Source organism: Stegostoma tigrinum, chromosome 17, assembly GCF_030684315.1.
Source record: "Stegostoma tigrinum isolate sSteTig4 chromosome 17, sSteTig4.hap1, whole genome shotgun sequence".
NCBI lineage: Eukaryota > Metazoa > Chordata > Chondrichthyes > Orectolobiformes > Stegostomatidae > Stegostoma > Stegostoma tigrinum.
Genome location: NC_081370.1, coordinates 19,262,918 through 19,281,716, shown reverse-complemented (window position 1 = coordinate 19,281,716; position 18,799 = coordinate 19,262,918). Strand labels below are relative to the sequence as shown.

At 43.9% G+C, this 18,799-nt stretch overlaps 1 protein-coding gene across 6 annotated transcripts in view; it reads right to left on the bottom strand.

Annotated features, from left to right (window-relative positions):
- The window catches only part of dagla (diacylglycerol lipase, alpha), a 319,027-nt gene that overhangs the window by 247,316 nt on the left and 52,912 nt on the right, over positions 1–18,799 (bottom strand). The window contains exon 3 of one of the 6 annotated variants that reach the window (XM_048545917.2): positions 2,475–2,605. The exons of 4 other annotated variants lie outside the window; for them this stretch is intronic. The gene's annotated coding sequence lies outside the window, so the exon portion shown is untranslated. Of the gene's footprint in view, positions 1–2,474; positions 2,606–14,887; positions 15,150–18,799 lie in introns of those variants that run through there. One more of the 6 variants, XM_048545920.2, reaches the window with a different exon arrangement.

Genomic DNA, 18,799 nt, shown 5'->3' with positions numbered 1-18,799 from the left:
GGGGAGATTTTGAAGCTTGTGAAATCCACATTGATACCATTGGGCTGCAGGGTTCCCAAGCGGAATACGAGTCGCTGTTCCTGCAACCTTCGGGTGGCATCCTTGTGGCACTACAGGAGGTCCAGGATGGACATGTTGTCTGAGGAATGGGAGGGGGATTTGAAATGGTTCACGACTGGGAGGTGCAGTTGTTTATTGCAAACCGAGTGGAGGTGTTCTGGAAAGTGGCCCCCAAGCCTCCGCTTGGTTTCCCCAATGTAGAGGAGGCCACAACAGGTACAGCGAATGCAGTATACCACATTGGCAGATGTGCATGTGAACATCTGCTTGATGTGGAAAGTCATCTTGGGGCCTGGGATGGGGTTGAGGGAGGCGGCGTGGGGGCAAGTGTAGCACTTCCTGTGGTTGCAGGGGAATGTGCCGGGTGAGGTGGGGTTGGAGGGGAGTGTGGAACAGACAAGGGAATCACAGAGAGAGTGGTCCCTCCAGAAAGCAGACAAGGGTGGGGATGGAAAAATGTCTTTGGTGGTAGGGTCGAATTACAGATGGCAGAAGTGCTGGAGGACGATGCATTGTATCCAGAGGTTGGTGGGGTGGTATGTGAGGATGAGGGGGATTCTCTTTTGGCAGTTATTGCAGGGACGGGGGTGTGAGGGATGAGTTGCAGGAAATGCAGGAGACACAGTCAAGGGCGTTCTCGACCACTGCCGGCGGGCAGGGGGACGCGGCTTGCAATCCTCGAAAAACGTGGACATCTGAGATGTACGGGAGTGGAATGTCTCATCCTGGGTGCAGATGCAGCGGAGATGAAGGAATTGGGAATAGGGGATGGAATTTTTGCAGGAAGGTGGGTGGGAGGAGGTGTAATCTATGTAGCTGTGGGAGTTGGTGGGCTTGAAATGGATATTGGTTTCTAGGTGGTTGCCTGAGATGGAGACAGAGAGGTTTAGGAAGGTGAAGGATGTGTTGGAGATGGTCCAGGTGAACCCGAAGTTGGAGTGCAATGTGTTTGATGAACTGTTCGAGCTCCTCTTGGGAGCACGAGGTGGCGCCAATACAGTCATCAATGTAACGGAGGAAGAGGTGGGGCTTAGGGCCAGTGTAGGTACGGAAGAGGGATTTGTCCACGTAACCTACAAAGAGGCAGGTGTAGCTTGAGCCCATGCAGGTACCCATGGCCACCCCCTTTGTCTGTAGGAAGTGGGAGGAATCAAAAGAGAAGTTGTTGGGGTTGACGACGAGTTCGCCAGGCGGATGAGGGTGTCGGTGGACAGGGATTGGTCGGGACTGCGGGACAGGAAGAAGTGGAAGGCCTTTAGGCCATCGGCATGTGGAACGCAGGTGTATAGGGACTGGGTGTCCATAGTGAAAATGAGGTGTTGGGGACCGGGGAATTGCAAGTTTTGGAGGAGGTGGAGGGCATGGATGCTGTCACAGACATAGGGAGAGAGTTCCAGGACCAAGGGGGGAGAAAATGGATTCCAGATAGGTGGAGACGAGTTCGGTGGGGCAGGAGCAGGCGGAGACAATGGGTCGGCCACGGCAGGCAGATGCATTAAAACACAATTTAGAACATGTAAATTATCTAAAAATCTCAGCTAGAGCATGATTCAGAAGATTTAGATAATCTAGAGGTTCTAAACTTTAGTCAGCCTTAGTCTATTGATGAGGGGGAATGAAACTGTACGCTCAGAGCTTAAATTGCTGCTGTGCATCTGGGGAATGTACAGTAAAATAAAGCATGTTGCTTCTGGTCATCTCAAAGGGAAGACAAGTTAGCCTTCCATGGGAAGGCCAGATTTTCACAGCAGCTTTCAAAGTTAGATAGTGTATAAGTAAATTACTTTAAAACAGAAAAGTGTACAAAACTAACCAATCTGGCCACTGCAAGTACTTCAGCTGAAGCCATGGGTAGCTCTGAGACTAACAAGTAGTAATTTTGTTTTAGAGTTCTGTGCTAAACAGCAACATGATGGGTGCTTATAATTTTTTTTCAACAGATGAAAGAAACCCAAAAAGCTTTAGGAAACACCTCACGAAATAACTCAAATTCAAAGACAGTGTAAAAATGTTTTGATTGCCAAAAAAAAACCATAAAACTCAAATAGAAAAGTTAACATTCATTTCGGAAAAGGTCCTAAAAGCATTCTTAACTTCATTCCTAATTGATGAAAGCAAGAAAGCCAATAGTGTTAATGTGAAGATAATTCTTCCAGCTGCCACAGAAATATAAAAAGGGATTGCAAGGAAAGATGCAGCATAAAAAGTGAAGGTCATACCACCTTTGAATGACAAGTAAAATTATGAATTTTGCAAGGGTAAAGAAGGGTTTGCATTTTCTAACACATATCACATGATCACCAGACAATGCAATACATTTTATAGTGTTTTGAAGTGTAGTCATTATTCTAACGTAGGAATTGCAATGATCGAGTTGATTTACAACAATTTCCACGACACAGTAAGGTGCTAACCTGATAGTATGTTTAGTTGATGCTGATTGAGGGAAAACATTGGCTTGGACGCAGGTCGTCTTCAAAGTACTGCCTTGAGATCTTTTACATTCAGCTAAGAGAGCAGAATGAGTCTCCAATTAATGGGTCCTCTGAAAGATAATCAGTACTATATTTGAGTGGCAATCTCGATTTTATGCTACATAATAAGCTTGTCAGCAAAGTTAAAAGCCATGGATTAAAAAAAATGACAGTGCCTGTCCATCAACAAGTCAGCTGAGTGACAGAAAACAGACGATAGTAAAGAATCACATTCTTTTTCCACAAAGATGAGAAAGGTATATGGTGGAGGTACCCACAGGTTAATGTTAAGATTGTTGCTTGGCTATATATTCGTTACCTGGACTTGCATCCATAGGGCACAATTTTAAAACTTGACGACAATACAAGAATTGAAAGCATTAGGAAATGTGATTAAAATGCAGGAGAACAAAGATTGATGGAATGGACCGATATTTGACAATTAAATTTGATGCAAAGTGACATTTTGGTGAAATGAATGAGGATGCAACATAAAACCAAAGGATAGAATTCTAAAAGGGTCCAGAAGCAGACTGAAAAACAAGATAATTATTAAGAACATTTATAAAAAGCTGACTTGGTCTAAACTGGAGTTTGTCTCCAAGTCTAGACTTCACACATCAAAAAGAATGTGAGGCATTAGAGTGGATGAGTGTCCCTGTGACTGCTTGCTCCTTATCTCTAAGCAGAGTTCAATAGTTCTTTACATAAAATAACACTACTTACTTCTGCACACAATAAATTGTCAAATACAACACTTTGTATCTCAGACCTGTTGCTTCAAATGTTCATTCTTCGCTGCTGTCTTCTCAATAATTGATGTCAGAGAGTAGATAAACTATTTCAACTAGTTGGGGATTCTACAATTAGGGACAGGCTGTTCAGATGAGACGTTAAAAAGCACTTCTACACACTAAGGGTGGCAGAGGTTTGGAACTCTCCTCCACATGCTGCAGTGGATGCAAGATCAGGTGGCAATTTTAAATCTGAGATAGATATACTTTTGTTCAGCAAAGATATTGAGGGATATGAACCAAAGGTAGGTGCATAAAATTAGGCCACAGATCAGCCAAGATCATACTGAATGGTGGAATAGTCTTAAGGAGCTGAATGGCCTACTCCCATTCCCATGTTCTGATGTGATCGATTATACCATGATTCACATGATGGACTTCAGTTACACAGACTAAATGGAGAAGGGATGTGTGAAACCAAGGGGGTGTCTGGATAAAGTAGATAGATGAACTGGTCCCGCTGGTGGAAAGATTGAGAGCCAGAGGACACCAATTAAGTTTGGCTGGCAACAGAACGAAAGGCAAAAGGCTTTTGTTGTGCAGTAATAATGCTCTTATCTCTGAGCCGGGAGATCTGCATTCAAGGCCCACATGCTCCAGAGGTGCGCAATGACATCTCTTAACAAGTTTACTCTGAAAATATCTAGAACCGAAAGCAACAGGAACAAAACTCTTCAACATTAGAGGTAATGGGAACTGCAGATGCTGGAGAATCCAAGATAACAAAGTGTGAAGCTGGATGAACACAGCAGGCCAAGCAGCATCTCAGGAGCACAAAAGCTAACGTTTCAGGCCTAGACCCTTCATCAGAGTGGGGGATGGGGAGAGGGTTCTGGAATAAATAGGGAGAGGGGCGGAGGCGGACCGAAGATGGAGAGAAAAGAAGATAGGTGGAGAGGAGAGTAAGGGTGGGGGGGGGGGCCTCCCCCTCTCTCCCCATTTAGTCCAGAACCCTCTCCCCATCCCCCTCTCTGAAGAAGGGTCTAGGCCCGAAACGTCAGCTTTTGTGCTCCTGAGATGCTGCTTGGCCTGCTGTGATCATCCAGCTTCACACTTTGTTATCTTCAACATTAGAAGCGGTCAGGATCTGGAATGCACAGCCTAAGATTGTGGTGGCTTTCAAAGGCGAATTGAATAATCATTTATGGAGGAAAAAACATGCAATATTCTGGAGAAAGGAGGAGAAATGAAATCAGCTGCTTTTGAAGATAGTTGGCAGAGAAATGATGGATTCAATGGCCATATTATTACTTTACTTCATAAATGGAATAGGACTTGAACCAACAATCAAGAGTCACTCAATGCAGATATAAATGTCAATTCCCAAAAAAAAGCTTCTTGAATATGAGCAGTTTGTAATTCACTTCAATGGAATTATCAATGCTGATCATGCAACACATTTATTAGTTGAGTCGCTACTTTTCCAAAGCAAAATTTTTTAGATTTTTTTTAAGAAAAGGCATGACCAAAACAACCAGTTTAGAAAAAGCTAGTGAATAATTTCATGGAATCCAAATTGCTTAAATAGGAAAATTTTGTACTATTTGCATATATTACTGCCACTGTGCTAGGCAATAGGAGTGTTGCTGTTACAAGGATAAGAGCATTGTGTGCCGCATTGCTGAACCTTGGGTTCAAAAAGAATGCTACCAAAATTGCATACTGTGTTAAATGCAGCTGTCACAGCTGGAAATCTTGTAAGTCAAAACTTGTCAATTTGCAACTGTTTGCAAAGCTATACTCAAATTGGTGAAGAACATTAAAAATTGTTGTTTCACAGAGGTACATTGGCAATCTTGCAGAGTTCTAGTTTCTGAGCTCTATAATTCTCAGATGTCTTTTAGCGCATTATCTTGCATTAACTGACAACACTTTGACCAATAAGGATTGCCAAACTTACATGCTCTGCCGACATCTTTGACCTGCTAAATACACAAATTTATCAATATAAGGGGGCAACATAATCATATTCAAAGTGCGTAACCAGGTCACAGTAGTTAAGAAATTTAAGATTTAAGAAGTCAGCTGAGAAATGAAAATTCAAATGGGCTCCTGCCACTGATGAGTTGCTGGGTGCAGACAGGCAGTCGAATGTTGGAAATAAAGGATCTTATTTCATATTGCAACATGGGCACAGTAGTGCGGTGTTCATTTTAGATACACACAACTGCTAGAGAACAGTTTTTCCCTATTTGCTTTGTCACCGTCTTGCCCAAGAGGAAAAACAGTAAAAGGAGCTGATGAAACTGCCCACCAAAATCAGTTTCAGAAATCTATGAGACCCCAGTTTGGTCACCCATTGCTGCAAAGTATCCAGAATCACCAAATAATGTAGATTTGTGAAGCATCATTTCATTGTTATGGCAGCAATAAAGGTGTAGTACAGGCCTCATTGGCAACAAGTGAATAGTTTATGAAGTGTCATTGTCAAACATCAAACGCAAATACACAGACACTGCCATGAGCAGCAAGCACAACCATCTCAAAAATGGCTGTATCTGAAAAACCTGTCATCTTTAAACCATTATCAAAACACTTTTTGCATGTACAACTTTCACATTATTACAATATTGATGTAGACAGAAAAAACATTGTCATCTAGAAAAGGGACCCTTCAACCAAGAGAAATTGAGAACCATAGGTTGTCAGAGACTAAAACAGTCTCAGTGTGCAAAAGAAGATTAAATTAAGACTGAGTATTTAATTTGTGCTAAGCTGTATTTGATTCTGAATGTATAAAATATTGCAGTTTCCCTAATTGCTTACGGAATAAAGCAAGTTCTAAGAAGACATGTGATTGCAATCAAAGGCATGGGGAGAACCGTGACCACGGGATAACGGAATAAGATATCTACATTTTTGGGTCTACGGCAGGCACTGGAGATACATAAAACTACTTTTAAATTTCAGAGCCAGAAACACCAGTATTTTAGTTGAGCAGAAGTAAAAGTTAAGTTCAGAAGCACGTTTTTACTTTCTCTCTTAGCAGGGTTTAGCTCAGCTCGCTTCAGAGGAAAGACGTTACTGTAGTGACAGTATTTTTTTTGAGTAGTTTGTGAAGTCAAAGCCAGAGAGTTTAGGATAAAAATCAGAGATAATGGGAACTGCAGATGCTGGAGATTCCAAGATAATAAAATGTGAGGCTGGATGAACACAGCAGGCCAAGCAGCATCTCAGGAGCACAAAAGCTGACGTTTCGGGCCTAGACCCTTCATCAGAGAGGGGGATGGGGGGAGGGAACTGGAATAAATAGGGAGAGAGGGGGAGGCGGACCGAAGATGGAGAATAAAGAAGATAGGTGGAGAGAGTGTAGGTGGGGAGGTAGGGAGGGGATAGGTCAGTCCAGGGAAGACGGACAGGTCAAGGAGGTGGGATGAGGTTAGTAGGTAGCGGGGGGTGCGGCTTAGGGTGGGAGGAAGGGATGGGTGAGAGGAAGAACCGGTTAGGGAGGCAGAGACAGGTTGGACTGGTTTTGGGATGCAGTGGGTGAGGGGGAAGAGCTGGGCTGGTTGTGTGGTGCAGTGGGGGGAGGGGACGAACTGGGCTGGTTGAGGGATGCAGTAGGGGAAGGGGAGATTTTGAAACTGGTGAAGTCCACATTGATACCATATGGCTGCAGGGTTCCCAGGCGGAATATGAGTTGCTGTTCCTGCAACCTTCGGGTGGCATCATTGTGGCAGTGCAGGAGGCCCATGATGGACATGTCATCAAGAGAATGGGAGGGGGAGTGGAAATGGTTTGCGACTGGGAGGTGCAGTTGTTTTTTGCGAACTGAGCGGAGGTGTTCTGCAAAGCGGTCCCCAAGCCTACGCTTGGTTTCCCCAATGTAGAGGAAGCCACACCGGGTACAGTGGATGCAGTATACCACATTGGCAGATGTGCAGGTGAACCTCTGCTTGATGTGGAATGTCATCTTGGGGCCTGAGATGGGGGTGAGGGAGGAGGTGTGGGGACAAGTGTAGCATTTCCTGCGGTTGCAGGGGAAGGTGCCGGGTGTGGTGGGGTTGGAGGGCAGTGTGGAGCGAACAAGGGAGTCACGGAGAGAGTGGTCTCTCCGGAAAGCAGACAGGGGAGGGGATGGAAAAATGTCTTGGGTGGTGGGGTCAGATTGTAAATGGCGGAAGTGTCGGAGGATAATGCGTTGTATCCGGAGGTTGGTAGGGTGGTGTGTGAGAACGAGGGGATCCTCTTGGGGCGGTTGTGGCGGGGGCGGGGTGTCAGGGATGTGTCGCGGGAAATGCGGGAGACGCGGTCAAGGGCGTTCTCGATCACCGTGGGGGGAAAGTTGCGGTCCTTAAAGAACTTGGACATCTGGGATGTGCGGGAGTAGAATGTCTTGTCGTGGGAGCAGATGCGGCGGAGGCGGAGGAATTGGGAATAGGGGATGGAATTTTTGCAGGAGGGTGGGTGGGAGGAGGTGTATTCTAGGTAGCTGTGGGAGTCGGTGGGCTTGAAATGGACATCAGTTACAAGCTGGTTGCCTGAGATGGAGACTGAGAGGTCCAGGAAGGTGAGGGATGTGCTGGAGATGGCCCAGGTGAACTGAAGGTTGGGGTGGAAGGTGTTGGTGAAGTGGATGAACTGTTCGAGCTCCTCTGGGGAGCAAGAGGCGGCGCCGATACAGTCATCAATGTACCGGAGGAAGAGGTGGGCTTTGGGGCCTGTGTAGGTGCGGAAGAGGGACTGTTCCACGTAACCTACAAAGAGGCAGGCATAGCTGGGGCCCATGCGGGTGCCCATGGCCACCCCCTTAGTCTGTAGGAAGTGGGAGGAGTCAAAAGAGAAGTTGTTGAGTGTGAGGACGAGTTCAGCTAGGCGGATGAGAGTGTCGGTGGAGGGGGACTGGTCGGGCCTGCGGGACAGGAAGAAGCGGAGGGCCTTGAGGCCATCTCCATGCGGAATGCAGGTGTACAGGGACTGGACGTCCATGGTGAATATGAGGTGTTGGGGGCCAGGGAATTGGAAGTCCTGGAGGAGGTGGAGGGCGTGGGTGGTGTCACGGACGTAGGTGGGGAGTTCCTGGACTAAAGGGGAGAAAATGGAGTCCAGATAGGTGGAGAAATTCCGCCGCCTCCGCTTCCGCCGCATCTGCTCCCACGACAAGACATTCCACTCCCGCACATCCCAGATGTCCAAGTTCTTTAAGGACCGCAACTTTCCCCCCACGGTGATCGAGAACGCCCTTGACCGCGTCTCCCGCATTTCCCGCGACACATCCCTCACACCCCGCCCCCGCCACAACCGCCCCAAGAGGATCCCCCTCGTTCTCACACACCACCCTACCAACCTCCGGATACAACGCATTATCCTCCGACACTTCCGCCATTTACAATCTGACCCCACCACCCAAGACATTTTTCCATCCCCTCCCCTGTCTGCTTTCCGGAGAGACCACTCTCTCCGTGACTCCCTTGCTCGCTCCACACTGCCCTCCAACCCCACCACACCCGGCACCTTCCCCTGCAACCGCAGGAAATGCTACACTTGTCCCCACACCTCCTCCCTCACCCCCATCCCAGGCCCCAAGATGACATTCCACATCAAGCAGAGGTTCACCTGCACATCTGCCAATGTGGTATACTGCATCCACTGTACCCGGTGTGGCTTCCTCTACATTGGGGAAACCAAGCGGAGGCTTGGGGACTGCTTTGCAGAACACCTCCGCTCAGTTCGCAACAAACAACTGCACCTCCCAGTCGCAAACCATTTCCACTCCCCCTCCCATTCTCTTGATGACATGTCCATCATGGGCCTCCTGCACTGCCACAATGATGCCACCCGAAGGTTGCAGGAACAGCAACTCATATTCCGCCTGGGAACCCTGCAGCCATATGGTATCAATGTGGACTTCACCAGTTTCAAAATCTCCCCTTCCCCTACTGCATCCCTCAACCAGCCCAGTTCGTCCCCTCCCCCCACTGCACCACACAACCAGCCCAGCTCTTCCCCCTCACCCACTGCATCCCAAAACCAGTCCAACCTGTCTCTGCCTCCCTAACCGGTTCTTCCTCTCACCCATCCCTTCCTCCCACCCCAAGCCGCACCCCCCGCTACCTACTAACCTCATCCCACCTCCTTGACCTGTCCGTCTTCCCTGGACTGACCTATCCCCTCCCTACCTCCCCACCTACACTCTCTCCACCTATCTTCTTTACTCTCCATCTTCGGTCCGCCTCCCCCTCTCTCCCTATTTATTCCAGTTCCCTCCCCCCATCCCCCTCTCTGATGAAGGGTCTAGGCCCGAAACGTCAGCTTTTGTGCTCCTGAGATGCTGCTTGGCCTGCTGTGTTCATCCAGCCTCACATTTTAGGATAAAAATCTTCAGGTTGTTAGAATTGAATTGTTTAAGCCATCAGACTTGTAGAACAATCATAAAATGCTCTCTTCATTTCAAAAAAACAGCAAACGGAAAGAGTCAGTTAAGAATGGATTGTGTTGGGAAACAAATTGAAACTTCGTGTTAATGTTTGCGTTAAAATCTTTTTAATTATTTGCTTGGTTTGTTTCCTCACTTTAGAGCAAAAAAATTACTTACTGTTGTTAAAGAACAACTACATCCTCATGCAAAAGTTTCATTGACACCACAACTGAAGGTATAGTTGGCAGAGAAGTTGTTTATCTAAGAGTACAAGTGGATCATGATGAATTGGATCAGTGGGCTGAGGAATGGTAGATGGAGTTTAATTCAGATAAATGTGAGATATTCCTTTTCATTAAGGCAAACCAGGACAGGACTTTCACAGTTAAAGATTGGGCCATGGGGAGTGTTCTAGAACAAAAAGATCTAGGGGTGCAAATACACTGTTCCTTGAAAGTGGCATCACAAGTAGCCAAGGTGGTGAAGATGTTTGCCTTTATCAGTCAAAAGCATTGAATATACAAGTTTGGAATGTCAGGTTACAACTGTACAAGACATTGTTAAGACCACAGTTGGAGTTTTGTGTACAATTCTGGTCATCCTGCTATAGGAAGGATGGCATTAAACTGAAATAGTGCAAAAAAGATTTAGAAGGATGTTACCAAGAAGGCTGAAGGGTGATCTTACAGAAGTCTATAAAATCTGAGGGGCATAAATAATGCGAATAGCCAAGGTCTTTTCCCCCAGAGTGGGGGAGTTCAAAATTAGAGGGCATAGGTTTAAGGCGAGGGGGTAAAGGTATAAAAAGGGACCTGAGGGGCACTTTTTTCATGCACAGGGTGATACATGTGTAGAACAAGCTGCCAGAAGTAGTGGCAGAGGCAAGTACAATTACAACATTTAAAAGACATCTGTGCTATATGATTCTGATCTGATTTACTATATCACACGTACAAAGACACAGTGTAATAAAATGTGAGGCTGGATGAACACATCAGGCCCAGCAGCATCTCAGGAGCACAAAAGCTGATGTTTCGGGCCTAGACCCTTCATACAAAGATACAGTGTTGTTTTGAACGCAAACTAGACAAATAATACCTTACATAAGTACAGCAGGGTAATAGAACAGAATGCAGAGCATATTGTTACAGCTACAGAGGAGGTGCAAAGAAAAACCAACCCTAATATATGAACAGGTCATTGATAAGTCTGAAAGCAGCGGGGGAAAAAGCTGTCATTAAACAAACCACCACGTTAACTAACGAAACAAAAATAATTTAACACATGGTATATCAAATCATGTTTCATAATAGGATTTGACTTGTCAAGCAGTATCATCAGCTGGGATCGTAATAGCTGGTGTTTATGCAGGTTGCTGGTGCACTCCAACTTGTTATGCATAATTTTTTTTTGGCTGCATCCAATTGTAGGCTCTGGATATATCTTTGGAGCCAAGTGTCCTTTCATGCTGCAGCTTACAAAGATTGCAGGATGGTTTGACGGTATATGTAACAAACTGCACTTTCTCCATTACCTGCTTTCTTATCAGTAGCGTCTCAACTACTGATAACTGTACCTCATGCTCGCAGGTGCTATTTTCTGACTGCATCATTTTATATTTTCTGCCATCTTTTAGCAATGTGCCAATATCACAAATGTTCTTTTTCACCAAGAGGTCTATCTGTAAAGGTCTGAGAGATTTATTGAGACCTTTGATGTCTATTATTTACTCAGCCTGTAAAAATCACACTTCTTACCCTTATCACAACACCAACTGGCAAACAGTTCTATTGATCCTGTGGCTGTTGCCCACAAGACATCAGCTTTAGGCGCTGAATTTCAAACTTCACTTGCACATGAAGCCAATTTACCTGCATTTCCCATAGCGTATCCACATTTCCCTTGTCATTTTGAAATGGTGACTGTGCAACAACCTTATTTACAGTAGCTATCTTTATTTTCACAGCTCCCTTATTTAGATTTTTATTGTCATGTGTACTCGAGTGCAGCAATACAGGAGTACAATGAAAAGTGTATAAATTCGCCACTCTCTAGCGCCATCTTAGAATACAAAAGATAGGATTAAAACAGAAGCAGAAATAAAAGAACCACCAAAAGGAAATATCCAGATCACAACCCCACATCTGCCATGAGTCCTTGCTGGCAGGAAGAGAGATCCATCCCTCAGTCTGCAAACACTGGGGTCTTCACATAATGCCACAATGCCACTGTCATCAGGTGCCCGGGCCCAGCCATATCAAGGAGCCGAGTCACCACTGCTGGAAGAATGTCGTCACTCTTCAGTTCCATCCTGCATCCACTGGTTGTCGCCGCCAATGAGCCCACACTGGGCAGATTTCAGCCATGCAGCCACCACTGAAGCTGCTGGGTCCCAAACTGGGCTCAAATCCAACACTAGGTCTAATGTGCTGAAGCAGCCTGTGCATTGTTTTGGCTTATGCTGCTGCCACCGCCACCTTCCAGAACCACTACTTCAAAGGAACCTGCCGGTGCTGACCTCTGGAAAGGAGAGCAATCCCACCGCTGCTGATACTCAAGGAAGGAGACTGCTCAGGTTGCTGTGAAAACACCCTGCCCAGGAAGGGGACCGCACTCACCAAAAAGGAAAAAGAGCAAAAGAAAATCAAAAGAGAAAAAAATAGAATGACAGACAGAAGTTCTGCAAGAGCTAAATCTAAAAAGCATAGCTTCATTATTATTTGAAGAGCCTAAACTCAGATCGAATCTTTTCTGACTCACGCCCATGGGTTTAGTTGTCATCTTTCTGATGCTCCCAGTCTTTTGCAAAGCCTACTGATTTCTAGGGGATTTATAGTAGTCTTTCTACTGTATGGACACACCATGAGAAGATTCAGCAACGTTGCTCCTGAAGTTTTTTAAATCTGCCCTGTGCTGTTTCAGCTGCAAGTTGACTTTCCTTTGATTTTTTTCACAAATTATGTATTCACTACTTATCAAGTGATTTTTATTTTCTGGGGTTCCTGTGCAGATGCAACTTCAACGCTGCTTCAAGTCTTGTCTGAGGCCCTTGTAGTTTCCAGGCTCACACAGCAGCATGTTTCTTAAAGAAAATCTCACCACTGTGACCATGTCATATTTTTTGTGTTACTGACAATGTAACACAGATTAAATAGAGATAGTAGGAGCTGCTGATGCTAGAGAATCTGAGATAACGTGGTGTGAAGCTGGATGAACACAGCATGCCAAGCAGCATCAAAGGAGCAGATAAACTGACATTTTGGGTCGAGACACTTCTTCAGAAAGGGTGAGGTGAAGGGGATTCTGAAATAAATAGGGAGACAGGGGAAGGCGGATAGAAGATGGATAAAGGAGACAGACAGGTCAAAGAGGCAGGGATGGAACCAGTAAAGGTGAATCTAGGTAGGGAGTTAGGGAGGGGATACGTCGGCCCAGGGAGGACAAGCAGGTCAAGGAGGCGGGATGAGGTTAGTGGGTAGGAGATGGGGGTGGGGGCTTGAGGTGGGAGGAATGGCTAGGGAGGCGGGGACTAGTTGGGCTGGTTTTGGGATGCAGTCAGGAGAGGGGAGATTTTTAAGTCCACATTGATACCCTCGGGCTGCAGGGTTCCAAGCGAAATGAGATGCTGTTCCAGCATCTTTCAGGTGGCGTCACTATGGCAAAGCAGGAGGCCCAGGATGGACATGTCGTTGTGAGTGTGGGGGGCGCGGGGGCAAACACAGCTGAAATGGTTCGTGACTGGGAGGTGTAGTTGTTTGTTGCGAACTGAGCTTAGGTATTCTGCTAAGTGGTCTCCAAGCCTCCGCTTCGTTTCCCAGGCGTACAGGACACCACAACGGGAACAGCAGATACAGCATATTACATTAGCAGATGTGCAGGTGAACATCTGTTTGATGTTGAAGGTCTTCTTAGGCCCTGGATGGGGGTGAGGAGGGGGTGGGTAAAGGAGCAGGTGTAGCACTTGCTTCGGCCGGGGGTGGTTGGGCTAGAGGGGAGAATGGAGCAGACAAGGCAGTCACAGAGAGAGTGATCCCTCCTGAAAGCACATAAAGAGAGTCTTTGGTAGTGGGATCAGATTGCAGATGGCGGAAATGTCGGAGGAGGACGCATTGGATTAGGAAGTTTGATGGTGGTACGTTTAGACAAGGGGGATTCCGTTTTGGTTATTATTGCGGGTAGTGGGTGTGAGAGATGAGTTGTGGGAAATGCCTGAGACATGGTTGAGGGCATTTTTGATCACTGTGGAGGGGAAATTGTGGTCCTTGAAAAAAAAGGACATCTGAGATTAAATAGCACGGATTCAGGTTAATTGAAAATATCAGACAGATTTAACAGTTCAGAGTGCAATATGTTGTTACAGATAACTTTGCACGTAATTCACTTCTAACATGCTTCTGCCAAATTGCAGATGGTAGTTGGCTGCGATTTTATCCTGGTCCTTCAGCCTGTTAGCACGTCCAGCTCTTAAAGCAAAAAAAAACAACTAAGCACAAGCTCAAGAAACAGAAATCAAAATATATGCGTATGCAATTATAGGATTAGCAATCCAACTATCATGCTAAATGACAGCAGAAATCAGTGATAGAGCAATCCTACAATGTTATTATTTCCAATACTCATACTAACATTTTAATCCAGGTTTTATTTAATTAACCAAATTTAAATGCAACAGCTGACATTGTAGACACTGACTTCATGTTTTTGAATCATTAGTTCAGAGTACTGATTACACCATAGTCCCTTACGCTACCGTACCTCAAAGGGATTCATGGGTTAAATCATAAGCACACAGTTCGCACAGCTTCATGCAGCTGTTCAAGGGAGTAATAACATTGACAAGTTATTCTTAAATCTTCTACACCAGGGTAAAAATAATAGCAATTAATAAAACTACTCAGCTACACCCAACATCAAACCTCAGAACTCTGTCCAATGCACGTTTGATATTTTCTGCTCATTCACATATCTCAAATTGATACAAATAAAGACAGAACGACCAAGAAATATTCTTGTGGCAGTTCTGATTGTTTTACTATATCAAGATTGGTGATTTAATTTCAAGTATTATAATCACATACAGATATGTACTCAAATTAACAATGTGGAGAAGTGAACATAGTGGTTCAACCTCAGACAAATTACTACAAGTACGACATGAAACAATTTCATTTAAAATTTCTAGAAATTATTAATCTACTTACAAATTAAGTCATGTGTTATACACTGGTTTCTTGATTTCAAAAGAATTAGTCTCTGGCACTGTAAAAACGTCAATAATATCTGCTTCTATTCAAGTGGAGTCTTCAGAAGTACGTCAGTTGATGATTAGCAATTTCCAACAATATGCTGCAGACGAATTATGCAAGTATACACTAAGGTTCCACATAAATTGACCGCATTCTTGCTGTTGTAAAACTACATACAGGCAGCAATCCCACATCTGCACCTCTCAATTCACATTGTGCATCCTTCTCCCTTCATGAAACAGGAAATTGCAGTAGTAATGCTGCATTACTGAGATTCTTCCACTGATGGGAAAGGCCCATAACTCATGAGAGCTGCTGGCACTCATGAGTTCTGACGTCATTCTGAGAAAGCATAACAGCAGCACAGGATTTATCTCCTGGGGCAATTCATTTTCACATTTTTTTTCAATGCATGCTCGAATCAGGCAGATTTAATTTTTGTTGCTGAGACATACAGTGGTCAGGAAACTGCTCACTGGAGCTATCAATTACTCCACACTGAATAAAAAGGTCTGACATCAACTACAGCACAGCATACTGGTTTCAGCCTGCAGTAGTGGAAAAAATCAAAATCCTTGGAAGAATTACAACTTCTATTATTCAAAAATATTTTGATCTAAAAATTAACCCATACTCAAATTTAATAGAATAATATACAAAATCAAAAAGTCATTTTAAAAAAAGCAGTTAACAAGTTCACAGAACAGGTACATCAATAAATCGGTTAAAAGCTGCAGAAAAGCACACGAACAAATGAACAAAATAAAAGGAACTGTAGCCATAAATGAATGTGTTCACAATCTACACTAGCTCTTGATCAAGCAACACTATTAAACTTCTGCTTTTTTCCAAACCTCCCCTTGGTATCAGCCCTCCCTTGCTCTTTAAACACCTCCAGCCCTAGGGCTCCCCAACATGTCTGCACTCATCTAATCCCCATCCTTTGAACATCCCTGTTCTTAACTGTTTCAACATTGTTGGCCTTACTTCTAACAGACTACGTTCTAAGGTCTGATGGTCCGTCCCTGTACTTCTCTGCCATTTTTCCAATTTTTAATACTTGTTAAAGACTAACCAAGCTTCAGCTTAACTGTTTCATATCAATTTAAATTATCTAAAATGCTCCTTTACGTCGAGATATTTTATTGTGTTGCAATGAAATCCCTAGTTTCAAAGCTTGTATTCTCTGAGATACACACCCTAAGTGAATGGGGGAAATTGAACTGAACCTTTGCATTGCTGGAAAAACCAAGATTGCAATCCAAACTCCTGGGGAAACAATCTGGGTGGAACTAGTAAAAAAAAACAGAGCAATGCAAGCCAGGCAATGATCTAAGTGGTGCAATATAAGCAATTTATAGATGACCAAGGCTGGATCCAGGTGCGAGCAGTTGCTACAGTTTTTTCTGCTAGTTGAAGATATTATTAGTGGACCTACACCATCAAAGTCATCATAGGCATAGTTGAGGAGGTTCTGCAGATTTGTATGCTACAAAGACTGTACCTGTGGAACCAAGCATGTTTTGTCTGCTTCTGGCTAAACGCTGGAAGTGGGGAAGCTACAAGACCATCAGACCCAGGAGCAGAAATAAACCATTCAGCTCATCATGTCTACTCTGTCATTTAATGAGATCGTGGTTGATCTGATAATTATCAATTCCACTTTCCTGTCTTTTCCCCATAACTCTTGATTCTTTCATTGTTTAAAAATCCATCTCTGACTCGTATTCTTCATGATAAAGACAATTATTTGAAAGACTCTGAGCTGATAATATATGACACTGTTGATTGGATGGGCAAACAAATCTGAGAGATTTGTCTCAGTAGTGCCAGTAACTGAATGTGCATACATTATAACCGACTACAACTGGACTGTTAATTCATATATAACTTACGTCAAGTATGGGTAGTTATTACAGAAAAGTCTTAAAAAAGTAAAGTCTTGTCCATCAAGTTTTTCCAGTGGAATCATTTGGGGTGCTTGGTTCATATATTCGATTGTTATGATCCCCACGGAGGCCAAAGTCAAAAAGTATTTTATAAACATAAGAGTTAATGTTGCGCTCACTGCTGACAACTACAGTTGGATACTGTACTTTGGAGACTGCACCACGAAACCAGATTATAAACACATCCCAGCCACTGAGTGAAATAGCAGCCAAAGTACAGATGGGTTGCTCAAGGCATTAGTTTCCTCTCAGTCTGTGTTGTTATGTTAATTTCTTGATTTCCTGGTCACTGAAGAAAGTAGTAATTTATGGGGGTTTTTTTTAAATCTTCTCATTTTTTGCACGCTCACATTCCACTTCAAGGTGTGGCTCCTAAACATTTAACCATTTGAATGATGCTAAGGTATTAGGCAACTGACGGATTTACAAAGCACACACTGCTTCAGACCAGTCATTAATTTTCTTTCTTTCTTTATGCATGGAGACTAACTGCTGATTTCAAAACATTTTTAAAAATAATTCAACATATGTAATGCAGAATTATGGTTTAACATTAATGTGTTCTCAGTTTGTCAGTTCCCTGAGGCTGTCTTACTTAATTCTTCATTCCAATAGTTTCTCTTTCCATCTCCTAAAGGCACTGATTCATGCTGCATAAACCAAATCATTCTGTTGCATCATCCATGGGTAAGCTGCACAAGCACTGAAGTTATTTGATAGTGGATTCCTATCAGCACCCAACCCTTTCTTTATTAAAACCACAAAATAGTCAGAAGGGACAGAAATCAGAAGTGAGAACATGGATTTAAATATCAGTAGCAATGAGAAGATGTGTGAATATGCTCTTCGATTTAAAATAATATATTAACAGTATTTTTTTTAAAACAAAACATATTTTAACATTCAGCCACAGGATAGAGTTACCGTCATGCCAAGATTACTTGCCTATCTCGATTTGCTTTGGAGAAGATTTGGTAGCCACCTTCTATAACTACTGCAATTTATAATCAAGGAGATACTCCCTTAAGCTGTTAGGAACGGAGTTCCACAATTTTTCCATGTCAGGATGACACATGAAATGGGAAGGGAGTTTGCAAAGAGTTTCAGCCCAAAACACTGACTTTCCTGCTCCTCAGATGCTGTCTAACCTGCTGTGCTTTTCCACCTTATTTTTCTAATTCTATCGATTGCAGGTTGGGAAGTGCTGTCAAAGCAGCCTTGGCAAGACGCTGCAGTATGTTTTGGTTACACATTTCAGATGCAGTGCTCTAGTGGCAGCAGTAAATATTTACTGTCATGGAGAACCATTCAAGAATGGTGTTTTGCCCTGGATGGTGTTAATCTTCTGAGGCACAAGTCTTCCACATTTTTGGTGAGATGCTGTTGAGACCCACACCCTTTGTACCCAGTGTCATCAACTACTTTTTGAAGATGACTGCAAATATTTCTTGCCTTGGCTTTCATACTCAGTGCTGGGCTCGACTAATGAAGAGTGGGAGGGTGTTCATGGAGACTCAATATCATGACCATTGTTTAATTGCTGATAGCTACTTAAGACAAGATGTGGCAAGAGTAGAGAGCTTGTGTTTGATCCTTTTGGTAGGGGATCACTGAGCTCTGCCTACAGTATTCTGCTCCCATATTTTATATGCATGCTGTCCTGTGTTACAGCTGCACCAAGTTATCACCTCACTTTTAGGTCGGCCTGGTGGTGGTCCAGGTACAATCGCTTCATTGAACCAGAGTTGGTCCTTGTTTTAGTTGTAAAATGAGCATTAGGTCAACCCACAAGATCAGAGCATGTTTCAATATAATTCTGCTATTGCTACAATGGCCCACAGCACCTCAAGTTTTTAGTTGTGGGTTACAAATGTTATTTTTAACTTTGGAAATTTGTAATTTTAAATGTAAAATGGAT